Genomic DNA, 19,435 nt, shown 5'->3' on the forward strand with positions numbered 1-19,435 from the left:
AGCTACAGATCACCAGGTGCTGCCACTGTCCAGTCCACAGTCTTCCATCTCGCCCACAAAGATATCCCAAGGGGCCATCCAAACACCTTGCTGAAAAGCCCAGATACGCTGTGTCAACAGCTTTCCCATGATGTACTGGTGTGTAACCTTATCCCCACTGGATAAAAACACAATGAGCTTTTCTTTGCTTGTGTCCTGTACACCTACAACCAGATGGAAATCAGTTTATGACATTTTACAGCTTTATAACATTTCCTGTCTCACCATGACATCACTTTCCCCCAAGCCTAGGGCTTCAGAAGGCCACAAAGGTGTTAAGAACTTAGTTTCTACACCTTCCTCCAACTCCAATGTATCAGGTTACCTGATCTCCCAGGCTGTCTACGTGAAGAATGCCAGCTTGATAGTGACCCTGTAATAGCAAGCCCCTCCTTCACACAGGGAGGAAAAGGCCCTATAAGGTGGCCCCACCTTGCTCTGTCTCAGAGCTTCCTCTCAACAGCCCCTCTAAAAGACAGGTTACATTTTATTTCCTTAAATCTGAGTTTAAAAAAGAGAAAAGCCAAATGTGACTGTACCAGAGCTTTCTTGAGTAAGTCATTTTCAAACAGGGTGCCGAAAGCTTAGGATTTTATATCTTACAAGCTACATGTTCAGTTGCTTATTTAAAAATCTTCTGATGGGAAAGATACAGTCAACAATCAGCCGGAGTGAAAAATGCCAGGGTGTTTATGAAGGGTATAATCAATCCCTTATTATGCCGAGGGTGACACCCCTTTCTGTAGGCAAGGCTCCTTAGATGCTGCCAATATATTCAACAAAAATAGTGTCAGCAATTCATCAACATCTGTTTACTGTCTGCTGCTATGACAGTATGGCCAAGGGAATTTACAGTCTGGTAAATGGTGGGGGGCATCAACAAAGAAGAGGATGCTTTCAGCAGCAGGTTCACCAACCGGAGTAGCATGTGCTGGATGTCCAGTGAACGTACCAGGCAGTGTGTGCACCAGACGGTCCAAGAGACTGCCCACCGGAAGGGGGGGCATTTTTAAAAAAGAACGAAACTTCTCTTAGGTCTTAAGGGACGGACAGAATTTCAGCAATGGGAAGGTGGGCATTCTGGGTGGAGAGTGTGGAATAAAGTGTATTATTACCTAAGTAGATGAAAGAAAGTAAGCCGGATCCAAATCCGCTTTTACTTTTCAAATATAAAGAGAAAATCCTTATGCTCAACTGAAAAATTAACCAAGAAAACACCTGACACTGCAATATGAAGTCTGTGTCTCCGCGTCAGAGTTCAGCCGAGGTCAGGCAGGAATGAATATCCACTACATTCACGCTAACCAAACGCTCAGATGAAAACCCTACTATGCTATTAGACACAGCACAAATTTCATTAAAATCATCTCGAGACTAATGGGTTTTCTAACAATGCTGTAACACATGCCACAGAGGTGAAATTCAAAGGGAGAAAAATACGTAGTGGTTTGCAACCCTGGCTCCACATGAGAACCACTGGGGGTGTTCAAAGCACACCAATGGTTGGGCCATACCTCCTACCTATTACATCACAATCCCTGAGGCACCAGTATTCAAATTAAAAATACCAGTGATGCTAATTCGTTCTCTCATCCAATATTTTCTGAGTGCCTACTGTATGCCAAGCATTATTCTAAGTGTTGAAGATACAAGAGTGAACCAAAAAGAACCCCCCCTTAAGAAAATACCCTCAAATTCTACATTATAGTAGGGAAGAACAGGCAGAAAAGCAAATTATGTCAAGCAAATAGATGTTAAGAGAAGTGACAATGTTCTAAGGAGAAAATAAAGCTGAGAAGGGGGATATGAAGTCTCAGGCTGGAGCAGGGTGACACGGAAGACTTTGCCGAAGGTGACAATTGAAGCAAGACCTGAAGGAAGTGAGGGAGCAACTCAACTGCATGAAAGAACATGCCAGGCGGAGGGAACGGTGGGTGCAAAGGCCCTGGGGCAGAAGCATGTCAATGCAGCTAGAGCTGAGAGGGAAAGAATAGAGATGAAGTCAGAGAGGACGGGCCAAGGGGAAGGGGGAGAATGGGGCCTGGTAAACTATGCAATGAATATGGCTTTACTCTGAGTGAGAGGGGAAGCTACTGGGAAGGTCTGAGCAGAGAAGTGACATGCTCTGATTTCCATTTTACTAGAATCATCCTGGCTGCTCTGCTATGAATAGACTACAGGGGTGCGGGGAGCAATAACAATTGAGCAATTCTTAAAATAGTCCAACTGAGGGATGAGGAGAGAGGTGGTGAACAATGGCTAGGTTCTGGGCGTATTTTAAAGAACCAACCAGACACAAAACATCTGGAAGGGGCAAGGGTGGGAATCCGGAACTTGGGTTTAGACATTAAAGTTGGACCATTAGATACTCAGTGGGACATTACCTGACATATAGTTTCTTCTCTCCCACCCAGACATGCCGGTCTGACACTAGTTTCATTTATTTTAAAAACCTTCATAAAGGACCTACTGTGGCCCAGGTGTCACCATAGGGGTTTGAGTCACAGCACCACACAGGACATGGTCTCTGCTTGGAAGAACCTTCCAGTCTAGTGTTTCTGACCTCAGCTGATACCAACTCAAGGAGCAGCTGTGGCTTCAGTCTGGACTGCAGCCCACATGCCCAGCCAAACCTATAGCACAAGGTCACACTGCCCAGATTCACTCATCAGCCAGTATGCCAAGGGGGTACTGAGCCCCTTCCAAGTTTCCAACAAAAGGGGGCTCACCATGTTCTTGAAGGAATGCTTTTTTATTGTTTCTTCCCCATCCCAAACACAGGTAAACAATTTGGTACAATTGATAATTCATTCAAGACAATCAGAATTTTACTTTTATTCAAATGCATAGAATAGGAAATATATATACATATATATGTATTTATATATTTTCCCCCATATGCCACATGCTAAACAAATATTATCTGAATGAAAAAAGACCACAAAAAGAAACAAAAATGCAGCAACAAGCACAAAATAAAAGCTCTAAGAGAGAAAGAACTGAGCATAATTGATAAGACTACTGCTTTCATATGTTTGCTAAGCTTTCATAATTTTGAATGGTTTTGTGGGAAGCAACCTACTCCCAGTTGTGGGGCCACTATCGTTAGCAAAGTTCACATGCTGTGTCATGAAGATGGGGAAGAGCACTGGAGAAAGAGTTATAAAAAGTATTCAGTTCAACAATCCCAGCACACAGGTTCCAGCGTGGATTTTAACCAGTGGCAATCCAGAAGCACTCATGTGACATTCCACCCAAGAGCAGCCCATACATTTCCACCTGGGCTCCATTGTGACTTCTCACCTTCCTGTTAGCAGGAACAATGAGCAGCTCCTCTTTGGTTTATACTAAAAATAAAGGAGACTGCCAATGAATGACACTTTACATGCACAACCCTCCAGGTAAAGTTCTGGTTACCATGGCAAACCCCACTCATGACAGCAGAGGCAAAGCGCATGACGTATCAAATGGCCAGAGTCCTGCCTTCCTGCAGGAAAGCAGCTATATTTGCCAGATACACTAATCAGCCACTATATAGCCCTTTCTATGAATAAAGGCCCAACCTATATTCGTGGGTCTTGGCCATTCTCACAATTACTATTTGCCTGAAATAGTAGCCCTTTTGTCTGATGTTTACATCTCAGGATGCTGATGTCATTCCTTTATTTTTAAAAAGAGGTCCAGCAAGAGGGAAAGAAACAAATCACTGCTGTCTCACTCTCCCTAGCCTACAACCTTGGCTGAAGTGCCTTTGAATCCCATGCCTGGCAAGAACCTGTCCTTTGCTGTCGCCCACGACTCGTGTCTTCCATGACTGGTGATAGAGAAATAGACCAATCTTTGAGCAAGACCCAGTGGAGAGGCTCTTGCTACCAACTGATCTAAGATAGTGCTCATGTGCTCCTCCCAGGTGTCTATTAACTGGGTTGGAGATATGGAGGCAGAAGAGACCAGATTACAGAAAAATTTGGCTTCTTATGAATGCAAGTAAATTCCACCTTTGCATATCAGAAGGCAATGACCACCTCTGTCTTTCCATTAAGGGTGCAAGAAAGAGGGTTTAAACCATTAAGTCTCCAGCTGGGTCAGAAAAAGTCTAGCCGTGGCCAGGTAGCTCAAGTGGTTAGAGTGTTGTCCCAATATATATACTAAGGTTGTGGGTTTGATCTCCAGTCAGGGCACATACAGGAATCAACCAAAAAATACATAAATAAGTGGAACAACAAATTGATGTTTCTCTCTCTCCCTTTACCTCTCTCTAAAATTAATCAATAAAAGCAAAAAAAAAAAAAAAAAAAATTAAAGAAAATAGAAAAAGTCTTGAGGCTATATGCCCAAGTGGAGAAAAAAGAGAAATGAACTTCTTAGCTTCTCAAGCTTAAGCCCTAGAGCCAACTTTTCAGAGAAACAGTGCATTTAGAATCTAAGTGAGTATATTCTTGTTTTAACAATCTGTGTCCTGGGTTTATGAGCAGGAAAATGAGTTAGAAAACTCAGAGCTCTGGAGGGACTTGTGTATCCTGGGCAGTTCCTGCTTCTCAGAGATTTTGTATTGAGTAATGGTTAAGAACACAGGCTCATGAGTCAGAGACTGGGTTCAAATTCTTCCTCCAACTCTTAATAGATGTGTAACTTCAGGCAAGTAATTTGAACTCTTTGAACCTATTTTCCATCATCAGAAAAAGAATAATGGGGATCAATCCCTGGACTGTAGTGAGTGCTCAATTTGTTCAAAAGCTATTTATTGAGTTCCTGTTATATATTAGACCCTGGAGAAACAGTGAACAAGACAAGGGCCCTGCTTTGATGAAGCTTATATTCTAAAATATAAATGAAAACTTGATTTTAAACAGTAGTGTGATAGAAAGCCTGGGTTGGCCATTTTAAGATTATATGGTTGTTGCCTAACCGGTGGTGGCATAGTGGATAGAGTATTGACCTGGGACGCTGAGGTCCCCAGCTTGAGTGCACACTCACCACCTTGAGTGTAAGTTGCTGACTTGAATGTGGGATCCTCCTCAACATGATCCAATGGTTGCTGGCTTGAAGCCCAATGTCACTGACTTGAGCAAGGGATGGCCCTACATAAGGGTAGAGCTTGGTATGTTCCGGAACAAACAGAAGGACAGTGTGTCTGGGCACAGAGAGCGAGTGCCATGGGTGGCAATGGAGGAAATCTCTGGAGGGCTGGGCTAGGGCCAGGGGCCTGGATCATATTCAAATGACAAAGAAAAAAATGCCCAGTTTTAAGTTTGGGAATGGCATGACTTGATTTGTGTTTTAAAAGTCACCCCTAGGTTTTTTGAGGAGAAAGGACTAGCGGTTAAGAGTGCTCTCTGGAGACCAGTTAGAAGACTACTGCAGTAGGGGTTCAGGGACAAGACAGTGGTGATGTCAATGAGGATGGAGGCCTGGGAAGTGCAGAGAAGGGGGTAGATGCTGGAGGAGGGGCCAAAAGGACCCCCAGATTTACTTCTGGGAGTGAGGAAGGGAGAAGAATGATTTCTAGTTTTGGGGGGGTAGATGGTGGGGCCATTTACCGAGAGGAGGAGGAAGAGAAGGAAAGAGCTAGCCTGAGGGAGAAGTAGCAAGGGTTCCACTTTGGTCACACACACCCATGTGGAGATGCCACATTGGCAGCGGTGGATGGGTCTGGGGCTCGGCAGGGAGGTCAAGGCTGAGGACATGAATGCGGGAGGCAACCGCACACAGAGGGCAGGTAAAGCCTTGAGGCAGATGAGACTTCCCCAGGAGGGAGAAGAGCTAGAGAAGAAGACCCAAGGCCAAGTCCTGGCGACATCAAAACACAATGACTATTAGTTGGTGTTGTTATTTTCAGTACACTGGGAAGGGCAATAGTAGTCAGTTATTGTTATCCATTTCATCCATTTATCTACCCACCCATCCTGCCGTCCATTAATACCATAAAGAATCACTGAGCACACTTATTGAGAGGCAGTAAAGAGTAATGGTCAAGAATGCAAGCTCTGGACCCAGACTGTTTCATTTAAATCCCAGCTCCACCAACACCGTAACCTTGAAGAATCTGCTCAACCACATTGCACCACCATTTCTCCATCTACAAAAGGGGATGTAGTAGGTTCAATGCTGCCCCCCCCCAAAAAAAAAAAGATATGCTCGGGTCCTGGTACTTCTGAATGTGACCTCATTTGGCAAAAGAGTTTTTGCAGATATAATTCAATTAAGAATCTTGAGGTGAGATCATCCTAGGTTATCTGGTTGGCCCTAAACCCAATTTCAAGGATCCTTATAAAAGACGCACAAAATAGTGACACACAGACATAATAGAAGACACAAATACACAAAAAAGCAGGCAATGTTAGGCAGAGACAGAGAGGAACAGCCACAAGGAATGTCCACAGTGCCCAGAAGGTAGAAGAGGCAAGAAAGGATTCTCCCCTGAGAACCTCCACAAGCAGAGCCGACACCTTGATTTCAAATTCCTGGCCTCCAGGACTAGGCGAGAACAAATTTCTGTTGCTTTAAGCCACCAAGTTTGTGATCATTTGTTACAGGAAATTAATACGGGGGTAATAACAGTATCTACCTCATCAAATGGTTATAAGAATTAAATGAGTTAATATATGCAAAATGTCTGGAATAGTTCCTGCCAAATAGGAAACATTCAAACAATGTTGGTTTTTACCCACGTACTGGATGGACATCGTGCTGTAGTCTGAAGAGTTTGGGGAAAAGGCAGGTCGTCTTCAGAGACCCTCAGGATAAAGCCGGTGCCCAGGCAGCTGAGCAGGTGAGGGACCAGCAGGTGGAAAGGGTGCTCAAGTGCCAAAAATGGTTGAACACTGCTCCCCAGCCATCATCAGGAGAGAAATGAACAAGTCTTACATCTGCTCAGGTTTTTAAAGATTAGTAGGTTCAGAGAGGGCTTAACGCCATCCTTACAGTGTCTTCCTCTCCCCGCACCATCTTGCCGCTTGCTCTCTCTTGAGAATCCATGCTGATGAGGACGCTCCAAGCACATTTTCTGGGGACAGCTGTCTCCACTTTTAGCCTAATAATATTGGGAATAACAAGGACCAGAGCGGGGCAGGCATGGAGAGTGGCCAGTGAGAAACTGAAGGATGACGATGCCAATTTTGTCTGCTGAGTGACTTTGTGATAATATTTGCATGGCTGCTTTAGCCTTGGAAGTTAATATTGTTCACCAAGAGACCCGTATCGCACAATCTAGTTTTACCCCAAACCCCATAAAACACATGTTGCCAAAGGTGGAGGGGGTAGAATCCAACTGAAACACAGCTGCAATCAGACATTTTACAAGTGTCTGTTGGCCAACACACAAAAAATTAATGAGTTTATTGACATCTTGCTTTGCTCAACTTGGCTCCATTCTTACCTCCGTGGGTGTAAAAAAAAAGAATTGTTCAAACACTTGAAGAGATTTTGTAATTACTGTATTTGCTCACCTGCATGCAAATATAAGTAGTATTAGGAACCAGTTAATTTCTTTAGGGATGAAGGCATTACTGGATTTTCAAACTTGTGCACACCAACCCAATACAGTACAGCTAACCAGAGATGCACCCAGTGGCCAGACAGGGTCCCAAGGGTCCCAAGAGATCGCCGCTCCCAGGCACGTCTCCTTGCACCACCTTCTGGATGCCCGAGGCCGCCTTTGTGGGGCAGCCGTCCCCATGCTGTCCTGCATCCACCATGACACCCAGTGACCTCTCCCCCACCCCCTTGGCACTCTGAGATTCCCTCAGCAAGCGGGTCTCAGCCAAGGACCTGGGTTTCCACTGCACTGCATATAGCCCTGCACTAAGATCGGGATTCTGCATTGTATCACTGTGTCTTTATTTTTTGCAAAGAAAGAGGCCAGGACAACAGGGTGTGTATATTTTAATTCAGATGAGATAGCAGAGTTAAAGGCTAGTGCATGCAAAGCCAAGTACCAGAGGTGTCCAGGTGTTGCTAAAAAGGATACCATAAGTGCTCAGGTCAAATCCATTTCCACTCCTGCTAACCTTAACCTCCCCACCCCCCACCCCAGTCTGGGGCAGCATTCTGTGAAGGGCCACATATACCATGGAAGCCCCTCCTCAGGTGGCTGTTCACAGATCCTATCTGGAATGAACTAAATTTACTTCAACCTCAAGGCGAGGGATTGGATCCCTTCAAGGACTTACCCATCCTTAAGAGTCTGTAATGTTTCTACTATGTGGACAGCTAGGCTTTTGAGGCTGCTTCAGACGACAAACCTTCCCCTGCCTACTTGCTAGGATTCCATCTAACGCTGGCGACAACAGTGTGTGTGAAATTAGTCCTCCTTGCTGTCAGTCAGTCCCTGGTGCCCCACTTCTCCAAAATCCCTCATGTGACCTACAGTGCTTTATGAGCCACAGAAACACTTTAAAACCTAAACACAAATAAATCTAAGAATAACTTAATCAGTCAGTTAACAGCTATCTGGTTTCACTGGATAGCTTCGATAAAGAGAGTTGATTCTAAAGTTTCTGGTTTTCTGTTCCCTCAATGTGTCTGTGGAGGTAATGCACCCCCAAGGAGCTGGGGCTCTCAGACCAAGACATTTCCTGGCCCCACTGAGAATGTCAGTGGAAAAGGCACTGGGCTCAGCCCGGCGTGGGGCCGCGGCCAGGGGCCGGCCTCTTCCCGGAGCTGGAGGGACTTGAAAGACAAATGTGTCTTCTCCGCACACTTAGTGCCTTAACAAGCCATCTCTCTACCGGCCGCCTTATCAGACCACAAAGGGCCTCTTCAACTATTGAATTTGCAAACCGTAAATGCTCCCAGTGTTTTCTTGGATGCATTTGTAAATAGAATGCAGAACTCTTTAGATCACAGGCAATTCAAGTCTGGATCAGCAGACCTACCTGGCTTCGCATCCTGCCTCTGCCCAAAACTACAGCGCTCACGAGAAATACGTGCTTTCCCAATTTCATCTCTCTTTTTCCTTTCAGTTCTAGAATATGGCTATTATAAGATCAAGAATCAAAAATTTTTGAATGCCACAAAATGACCTATCATTGTAAACGTGACCTACGCCTAAACCGAAAGAACAACATAATCTAACATAGACCATCAAGGCAGAAAATAATTGGAGAGCACACTTTTCTTTTAAAAACTTCTTTCTCTTTAAAAAAGAAAACCCTACACATATTCCCCCAATGTCATTTAATTTGGCACACACCTATTGAGTGTTTACTAAATCAAGCTAAGAGCTCCTTATCTGCCCCTCTTCACTAGATGAGAATGTTTCTTGAATCTTTCTAGGTTTAATCATAGATCCATTAATAAAACCAAGGGGGTACGCAGATTTTAAATTCTTCCTCACCCACCTTGCACCTTGTACAACTGCCATAAAATGACAACCGTTCCCCAGATTGAGCAACTGTAAATTGCACTTTTAGTTCCAATTATACCGGAATGAGGCAAGTGCTCAGCTTCTCTGGGCCTCGGCTCCCCAAGTGCAAGAGGTACCAGGTGGGGGCACCTCACCCCCTTCCAAACCACAGAGGAGAGCAGGCAGGCAGGACCTCCCAGCTCTGAGCCCTGGCAACTTAACCTTTGCATAAGAGAGGGATGTGAACTGCAGATGTTCCCACTAGAACAACTCAATAGATAAAAGGATTCGTTAGCAGGGGTCCCCAAACCTTTTACACAGGGGGCCAGTTCACTGTCCCTCAGACCTTTGAAGGGCCGCCACATACAGTGCTCCTCTCACTGACCACCAGTGAAAGAGGTGCCCCTTCCGGAAGTGCAGCGGGGGCCGGATAAATGGTCTCAGGGGGCCTGCATGCCGCCCACGGGCTGTAGTTTGGGGATGCCTGGTTAAGGGGAACAACAAGGAGGCTGGGCTGCTCGGAGCAGTCCAGAACTTTTCTCCTAAAACTGAAAGAAAGCGTTGGTTGAGTCCGCTAAGAAAGTCCTGCCTTCCACATTCAGCTGGGCTGCCACAGACTTGGGCATGAGGCTAATTCATTTCTCAACACACCATGAGAGGGACCCACAACATGCCAGACGCTGTTATTGAGGGGAATGCAGATACACCTCAGGACCTCTTTCATTCCTCCTAAGGACAACCCTATTTAGTAGCTTTGTGCCAATTTTGCACAAGAGGAAACCAAGGCTCCAAAATTTTAAATGATCTGGCCAATGAGAAGTCTCTGCACAGCTAGATTGCAGCCCAAGTCTCTGACCCCAATCCCAGAATCCTTCCTTTCCCTCCAGGCTGCCTCAGCCGGTGCCAGGTGCCAAGTGCACCTCCCCTGGCTGGCAGCTGCTCTCCCGCCTGTCCCCTCAAGCCCCCAGCCTGGAGCAGTGACAGTGACCTCCCACCCCCAGCAGGTGCTCCTCCCGGTTCACTCTTCCCTGTGCTGCATCGCAGGCTCCATGCAGGCCTCGCCCAGCCGTGGCTTCCCTCCTACCTTCCAGGGGGGATGGCCGCCAGCTCTTCTTCCCCTGCACCTGCTGTGGCCTCTTCCTCCTAAATCTCCTAAATGCTCCTCACCTTGTCTCTCCTCTCTCCCACTTTCCTCTTCTCTCTTATTTACCACACATGCCTGGGAGGGGACTCTCCTGAAGAGATGCTCCCACAACGCTACCACCTCCTCCAACTACTCTCCGATTATTTTTAGCTGGCACACACTTCCGGAACCAGTGTCTCTGCCCCCCCTCCCCCCCACTTCCACTGTCTTGGCATTGCTCTCTCCTTTGTCCCTTGTAGCCTGGCTTCCATGAGCATCCTTTCCAGACACGGCTCTCAGTCTCTGTCGACGGCCTTTCCCATCGTCCTCCTGGGATTCTGGCCCTTCTCAGACATTCCTGCCTGCACCTGCCCACCTGCCTTCCTCAGGGGTTTGCCTCCCTAGCATCCATCTTGGTACTGTGGAGACACTTGAGGTCAGAAAAAGAAGGTTAAAACTCTCAAGGCTCCAACTCAGCCCCATGAAGTAGATTCAGCCTCCCTTTGGGTTTGGTCCTGACCTTCTGTGGGTTTGCCTTCTTTTGGATGATGCCCCTTGTGGATGGTGTAATAAGAGTGACCTGGGGCCACCTTCCAAGAAGGACATCCCCCACCCCCCACGGTCTGTCTCACTTAGGCTCACATGATCAAGGACAAGGGAGCATCCACAGCTCTGTGTTATCCTGTCTAGCATACCAGGCCTGGACCTTCCCAGTCAGGATGGGGACTACACTCTAGAGTACAATCAGCAGGGAAGGGGGGGCTGCAGTGTTGCCTCTATCCCTCCCCTGCCTGACCTGATTAAATCAGTGGGTGACCAAGCATGCATAAGATAAGATCCTAAAGAAACAGGGCCGGGACATCATGATGAGTGTGCCAATGGGGCTCTGTAGAGTGATGGTCCAAAGGTATAAGATGCTCAATGCCATAGGAGAGAGGTAGAGAATTCACATAGGCGGAGGCCCAGGAGCTGGAGCTGGAAAAACCAGGGAGGAAGGACACTCCAAGACCTACCCCTCTCACTACTGCCTACCAACCCAGAAAAAACAGCACTGTAGAGGCAGAGTTAGACAGATCAGTGTGTGTGCGGCATGTGTGCGTGTGTGCATGTGTGTGTGTGTGTGTGACATAACAGGAAAGAGTTGGAGGAAGCACATAGGATTTGGAATTTATCCCACACAAGGTCCTGGGAGCCACTGATAGGTTTTACCAGGAGAAGCAGTCAGCAGGCCTAGGTGACTGATGAGATGTGGGGGAATGAGAAGGAGAAGTCTGAAAAGGGTGCTCCAGGTTTCTAGTGTGTTGAATGTTGAAACTCTAGACTCCCTACTTCAGTCAAAGGTGTATTCACACCGCTGACCTGCAGGTGGTCTTGGTTTCTCCTTCATTCTACACCGAGGCAGCGCTCATACTTCAAGTCCATGTCCGGGGAACCTTTCCTTTCATCCGAGCCTGCTGCCACGCCTCTGCCCACACCTCCATCCTCCACCTTATTACAATAACCTTCTCACTAGTCCCCTCACCTGTCATCTCTCCCAGTTCCAATTTTTCTGTATGAGATCAGAATAATCTCCCTAAAGCACACGGCTGATCATGACAGTTCCTTGCTCAAAAATCTCAAATACTTCCCTACCAGCTGCAGAACTAACTTCCTCCAAGTCCTTAGCTCAGCCCCTTCTTCCATTGTTCTCCTACCTGAGGATTAACCTCTAAGTACCCACCTTATCTACCTGGGTTCTCCTCCCCAAAGCCTTTCAGACATACATGGTCAGAAGTGATTCCGTCCCTCCCTATCCTAAAATGTTTTATTTAGGCCACTCTTCAGGTGCTTTGTTCATTGCGTCAGCCCTTCATCCAATAAACACAAGATGCTTATTACATGCCACGCATGCAGTAGTTTGGATCTGAGCTCTCATTATACTTATCTCACTTCTGATAGATGGAAACCCTGACAGCAAGGAGGAGGCTCTTTCATCTATGTGTGTCTCCAGGAGCCTCTAAGCCCCTGTGCACAGCAAACCACAGGTACTCCGAAAATAAATTGGTTGAAATGAATAGAGAAATTATCTTAAGTTTCCTTAAATAGTAAACTGCCTTAAGTACATGCAAAATCAATTTCAACGATAGAGATTTAAAGTATAATTCAATATTTTTCCAGGATCATATGAATTATGCCAAGGGAGGTGCATTTATATACTTTACAGGGTTCTAATTCTTCCTCTCCCAGAACCTGCCATCCCCTCATTCCTACATCTCCCCTTGCCCCCAAACACACACTCACAGCGGTTCTCAGCCCAGTCGAATGGCAGAAGAAATTGATGAAGCTAGAGATAAACCACCCACAGCCAGGAGTGTTCTGAGACATTCTATTCTGCCCCCACAAGCAGCCCTCCCATGCCACACCTGCCACCAACTTGACACCCTCCTGAACTCAGACCAGAAAAGCTGGCCCTGTAGAAACACCAGGACCTTAGAGCCCCAGTCCAAGGCAGGCTGGGTGTGGGAGGCCCCACTGAGGAAGGACCAGCAGCACTGAAGGTCCAGGGGGGCTCTTGGTCAAAACAGATCCTGACATCCCTCTCTGCAGCCATTCAGTGACCGCTCCAGAAGCTTGCTCATGATTCCTTAAGGGAAACACACCCACCCAAGGCACCCGGCGTCTGTGGGAGGCAAGAGGCCAGCCAGCTGCAAGAGACTGATGCAGAGCCTTCCTGCCCCCAGCGCTCTACCTCCAGTCCCAGGGCAGGTCTGCAGCTCTGGAATGCCCTCGCGCCTGCTCTTCCAGTCTCTGCAACCAGTCCCTGCCAGACCTTGTCCTCTTCACACTCCAGTGATCCTTATCAAGGTCTCTGCACTGACGGGGCTGCTGAGGTCACGCTTCTGGCAAACTCCAGGCAGGGGCCCTGGATCCTCCCCCTACTCAATTCAGCATTGCGGGAAGGCAAGCAGCCCAAAGACCCAAAACGTCAATGCAAACCCAAAGGAAGAAAGAAGGGGAGAAAGGCAGGTTTAGGGAGGAACTCCACTTACCAGGGAGAACCGGGTTTCCCCATTGGTACGTTCCCCATCTCCCTGACAGATGCCTATAGCCGCCCCAAAGACGCCCTGGCTCTTTGCGAGCCCCCTCCACGCCCTCGCGCCGCGCGTCTCTCCCCGAGGCAGGGGCAGGCGAGGGACGGGAACGCGCGGGAGATGGACCCCAATGCAGCACCTGAGGCCGGCGCACCTGAGTGCCTGCGCCCCGGAGGACAGGGCCAGGAAACGACCCAGAGATGGGTGTACCAAGAGCAGGGGCTCCTAGCCCTGTCCTAAACGTGTCCAGCAGTGTGTCTCGGGTTGTCCCGCGGTCCCCGGCCCGCTCTGTCCGGCCCTCTTCCCGCGGCCGCGTCCTCCCCGCCCCCGGGCGGACACAAGGGGAGTTGGCGCCACGCAACGTAGGACCCTGCTTCGGCTCCCCACTCACCACCTTGCCGCGGCTGGGATTCTCGCACCGGGATTTGTCACTAAACTTTCCTGGGCGCACGCAGTCTCGGAGGTGGCACCCCCCACCCCCACCCCGGCCGAAGCCCCACGTCCCCGCGGTGGCCGGACGGTCGTTTCACCTGCGTGCGGCTCCTCGGAGGTTCCTGCTGCCTCTCTCTCGTTCGGACCCAGGCGCCGCCCGGCGGGACCCGCGCCTCTGCTGACGCCGCTGCTGCCACCGCCAGTGCCGCCGCCGCGCCTGCCCGGAGCTGCAGCGCCGCGGTTCTCCGCAGCCGCGGGAGGCGCAATCCCCGGCGCCCGCGGCCTGGCGGGTTCCCACCGAGGCCACTCCGCCGCGTCTCCCTGCCCGAGGACGGCACGCTCGGCGCCGGGAGTCCGCTCTGTGCTCGTCTCTCCCAGCTGCGCGGCGCTAGGGATCCACGGAGCCTCCAGGATGGGCGGGAATTCCGTCCCACTGGTAGAGTCTAGGGGCGGGAACTCCCTTTCTGGAGTGACAGAGACTGGGGGCGGGGATTCCCCTACAGGAATGACAAGGTGGGCGGGGATTCCCCCGAGCCGGGCACACCGCTAGGCAGCGCGTCCCTGGGGTAAACCCGGAGTCCTGGTGCGCTGGCTTAGGAAACCTTGGGAGGAAAGGATCTTGGGAGACGGCAGCTCAGAAAATCCAAATGGCGGGGCTTTGGGCGCCATCTAGGTGGAGGAGAGCGAGCTGGGGGACTTGAAGTTGCCTTTGCATAGCACTTTACATAGCATCGAGAAAAATGTCAATTGCTTTAGAAAAGAATAGGGCGGAGGCCAGAAGAGGGAGGAAGGAATAAACCACCCATCCCAAGTCACCCTTGGCCTCTGGTTCTTGGGATACCAAAGTATATTTCACACTGGCATAAGAATTTTGGGGAAACCTCTTGGCACCTCAGAGCTACTTAATCCCTCCAGTTAGGACACCTGAGGGAAATCCTCAGGGAACATGTTTGACAGCCCTGGGGTGGTGGTTTTGGTCCTTGTGAGAACAAGTCAATCCACTCCTTCCTGCTGAGTTGATTGTCAAAGCTAAGGCCATTCGCCCTTGGCCTTGTTCCAGGTCACTTGAAGAACAGAAACCTTGGGCTTTTCGGATTCTCATTCGCACGGATTTTCAGGAAGGCCTTCAAATATTTTTGGTTCTTTTTGTCATCGTTGTCATTCTGTCTGCTACAGGGAGAGGATGATAAGAACATAATAGGGAGACTGCACAGCTCTGAAAATTAAGCTCTCTTAAGAGGAAAGAGCTGGTCTTTTTCAAGTGCTAGCAGATAAGAGAAAAACATATGAAAATTACAAAACCTGGGATAATGAATAGTCGAATAATGCTTTTGACATTTTCTGCCGAGCAGTAATTGGAAATCTTTGGTTTGGGGGATGGGGTGGGGCAGCGTCATTGCCGCTCTCCTGGGCAAGGCAACAAGCTGGGGTCTCTTGAAAGAACAGAGCGGCATAAATCACCTGCCTGGACTCTGCAGAGCTGGCCCGCAGCACCAGAGGCCAGGGTGGTCCCGAGGCATTCCGAGGTGGTATTTTCGGCACAGGCTGGGATGAGAGAGTACTTGAATTCAGCCATTTCTCAGCTTTTACACTTACCAGGTTACTGAGATCAATGCCTGCTCCACACCAAGCTTCACGCATTACAAGCTGGGAAATCTCAGGCACCCAGAGTTTCTCCTTCTACCTGTACATAGAGAAAATACCTACCATGCGGATTGTTGTAAGGGTGGGCGGTAACATAGGTACTCAGCACAGCACGTAGAAGGTACTCAATGAAATGGCATTTACTTTCTGGGAAGATATCATTGGGACACCACAAAAAAAAATCCCTCTAGAATCAAATTGATTTCTGTTTGTTTGTTTGATTGCTTATTTGAAAGTCCCATAGTCCACCACTCTCTCCCAATCACATGAGCCATGAAGAGGCTGTGTGTTGGGCAAATGAGTTTGTAAAATTTGCATTTTCTGAGTTGCTCACTTTTATTGTTAAAAATGGCCGCTGCCAGGCCCTGGCCGGTTGGCTCAGCGGTAGAGCGTCGGCCTGGCGTGCGGGGGACCCGGGTTCGATTCCCGGCCAGGGCACATAGGAGAAGCGCCCATTTGCTTCTCCACCCCCCTCCCTCCTTCTCTCTGTCTCTCTCTTCCCCTCCCGCAGCCAAGGCTCCATTGATGGCCCGGGCGCTGGGGATGGCTCCTTGGCCTCTGCTCCAGGCGCTAGAGTGGCTCTGGTCGCGGCGGAGCGACGCCCGGAGGGGCTGAGCATCGCCCCCTGGTGGGCAGAGCGTGGCCCCTGGTGGGCGTGCCGGGTGGATCCCGGTCGGGCGCATGCGGGAGTCTGTCTGACTGTCTCTCCCGGTTTCCAGCTTCAGAAAAATACAAAAAAAAACAAAAAAAAAAGGCCGCTGCCAGGTAAAACCACTAATTACCTTCCTGCTTGGGGCGGGGCATTGTTATGCTAATGTTTGCTAGAGGAGGGGTTTCGCACCAAAAATTCTTAAGAAGAAAGGAGAAGAAGAAGGAAGCCATGTTTTTTGCAGTTTGTGCAGGGAGTAGAAGGGAGAAGGTGTGCAGATGGGGAACAGAGAACAGAGATGAAGGCTCTTGGCGAGCTCTGCTGAGACTGGTGGGGGGCCTTTGATTCTAGAAAAAATCAGAAGAGATTCTCCTGGTTGTGGAACCAGAGAACATGTGAGTGGCTTTTGGTGCCCTGTGTGTCTTTACTCACCAGCCAGTTGTGAGGCTGGAATAAAGAAATGGGCCACCAGTTTTTGACTCCACTATTTCTTTATCATCTGTCCGAATCTAATGAGAACCTGCACGTGAATGGCTGTGACAGCCGCGACTACTTGCCTTACACCGTGCATGTCTCAGCTTCTATAGCCAGCACCTACCTCCTTCAGCACCCACTGAAAGTCTGCTGAATAAATGGATATGTAAAGAATTAATCACTCAAATCATAAAGCATTGCTATTTCTTACCCATTCTAGCCATGTGCTCCTCACCTACAACTTCTGTTCCCCCTGCCAGGACATTCTCACTCTCCTGTGTCTGCTGAAATTCCAATGAGTTAAATGTCACCTCTTCTAGGAAGACCTCTCTGATCACTGGCACCAACATCCCTGCAATGGTAGCATTTTTTACAAGTCACTAATATAACCTTTGTCAGGTTGTATTAGGTTGTAGGAACCATAGTGATAGAGTAGACAGACAGACGTGAGCAGAATAGGAATGATAGGCCAGGTACAGCAGGTCACCAGGGTGGGACACCCTGGGTGCCTAGCAATGGGCAAACCTGGGAAAACAATGACCTCGTCCCAGGGTGACCTTTCCTTCCCTAGCATATTGCTGGTCATGTGGTTTAGACTCTCTGACCTTTCATATTGTTGGTCATGCAGTTCAGATGCTTCCCTGACCGTTCCTCCCCTAGCGTGTTGTTAGGCAGGTAGTAGACTCCCTTAGAGGAGAAGAGAGGGGCCAGAGAATAGCCTCCTATGACTCCCTTACACAACCACTCCCTTACATGTTAAGCCCTCAGGACAATGAGGTTATGATCTGCAACAGATGATCTTGGAATCAAAGCCTCAGGTCTGTTGACCACAGAATCTGAGTTTTGGTCACACTAGAGATAACATCTAGGCTTCAGTTGTGTTTCAGCTCCAGGCCCAGAAAAGCAGCAAGGCCAGGTGGGGTGAGGCCATGGCTGACATCAGGACCTGAGGCCATGACTAATGACCTCCTGCCCTGGCACTGACCAATCAGTGGAAACCACAACCCTGAAAAAACACACCAAGAGAGCTGATAAATATTCTGCTGAGATATTCCCCTGGGATCTCTCCTGAAATCCCTGCCTTTGGAAAGCAGATAAAAACCATCAGAATGGAGCCTGACCAGGCAGTGGTGCAGTGGATAGAGCCTCGGACTGGGATGTGGAGGACTGTTGGGCAGATAAAATGTATTGTGCTCACTTTGTTAAAGAGGCCGTTGCCCAGGTGATATTATTGTGAGTTGAGAATCCTTGTAGCCTGGGGCTTGGTTTTGGGATTAAGCCTTTCCCACCCATTTTTGATGTGGGTTGGTACAATCCTATCATGCCTCAGAGGGTGACTGTATTAGAGACTTCCCTATTTGGTATATTGGATTAAGAGTTTGGATTTCTACACTATAAAATGGGGACGAAGCGGGAACTTGCGCTCTTGGTTCCTGAGATTATCATTAGAAGAGAGAGCAGAGGAGAGCAGAGAAAGGCCACGTGGAGGAGGCCAGGAGAAGCAGCCAAGATGGTGGAGTGCTGAGTGAGATGCCAGTTTGTGCAGAGTTTGTATCTGGGATAAGGAAGGAGATGGGGAACTGAGGAGAATAAGGCTGGTGAGCTAGAAACCTTTGATTCTAGGAAACTCGGATAAGTCAGTGGCTTTGTGAGCACTGAATGAGACTGGGTTTTGGAGTCCAGTGTGTATTTTTACTTGCCCGCCGGGTGCAAGCTAGAATTAAAGACTATGGCCCATCAGTTTTTGGCTCCGCTGTTTCTTTACCGACTGTCCGAATCCAATGCGAACCTGCATGGGCCAGGCTGCTGTGATGGTGGCTCTGGCCGTGGCTCCTGGCTTTACAAGGACCCAGGTTCAACATCCCGAGGTCGCCAGCTTGAGCGCAAGCTCATCTGGTTTGAGCAAGGCTCACCAGCTTGAGCCCAAGGTTGCTGGCTCAAGCAAGGGGTCACTCAGTCTGCTGTAGCCCCCCGGTCAAGGCACATGTGAGAAATCAATCAATGAACAACTAAGAAACTGCAACGAAGAATTGATATTTCTCATCTCTTTCCCTTTCTGTCTGTCTGTCCCTATCTGTCCCTCTCTCTGACTCTCTCTGTCTCTCCCACGCACACAAAAAAACAAAAAACAAAAATGCCCCATTAGAATGGAGGACCTAGGGCTTGTTTTCTCTCTCTCTCTCTGGAGCACATCAGTGCCTTTCTCCCTCCCCTTTCCCGAGGCACATTACCTTTGCCTTTCTTTCTTCTAAACTCCAAGGGCCCTTCTTTTACCTCTGTATCTTACTTGCTGAGCCCACGCAGCCTTGCTGACTCACTTCTTTATACCTCTGTGACCTTCTAAAGAAACTTTCTCCTTCAATTTGAATTCTTTGGCTCTGAATTCTTTGACAAACTCAAGTACTGAGGTGGTTGAACTGAGGTCTAATCGCCAGTAACAGCTGGTGCTGTTTTGCCACTAACAATAGTATTCCCTCTTACACATTTCCAGCTTGTGAGTTCCTGGAGGTAAGAGAACCTAGATATTATTATCTGTGTTTCCCAAACCTGCATGACATAGTCTCTAATTCAATAGCCACTCAATAAATAGTTGCAGAATTAAAATGAGTTGTTAAATATATAGACATATATATTAATATAAAAATATTATATGTGCA

General features: G+C 48.4%; 1 protein-coding gene across 4 annotated transcripts in view; it reads right to left on the reverse strand.

Annotated features, from left to right (window-relative positions):
- The window catches only part of PDZD2 (PDZ domain containing 2), a 342,143-nt gene extending 327,768 nt beyond the window's left edge, over positions 1-14,375 (reverse strand). For all 4 annotated transcript variants that reach the window (XM_066373870.1, XM_066373861.1, XM_066373853.1 and 1 more), the window contains exon 1: positions 14,110-14,375. The gene's annotated coding sequence lies outside the window, so the exon portion shown is untranslated. The remainder of the gene's footprint in view (positions 1-14,109) is intronic.
- Positions 14,376-19,435: the final 5,060 nt, after the last annotated feature.

Source organism: Saccopteryx leptura, chromosome 1 (genome assembly GCF_036850995.1).
Source record: "Saccopteryx leptura isolate mSacLep1 chromosome 1, mSacLep1_pri_phased_curated, whole genome shotgun sequence".
Lineage (NCBI taxonomy): Eukaryota > Metazoa > Chordata > Mammalia > Chiroptera > Emballonuridae > Saccopteryx > Saccopteryx leptura.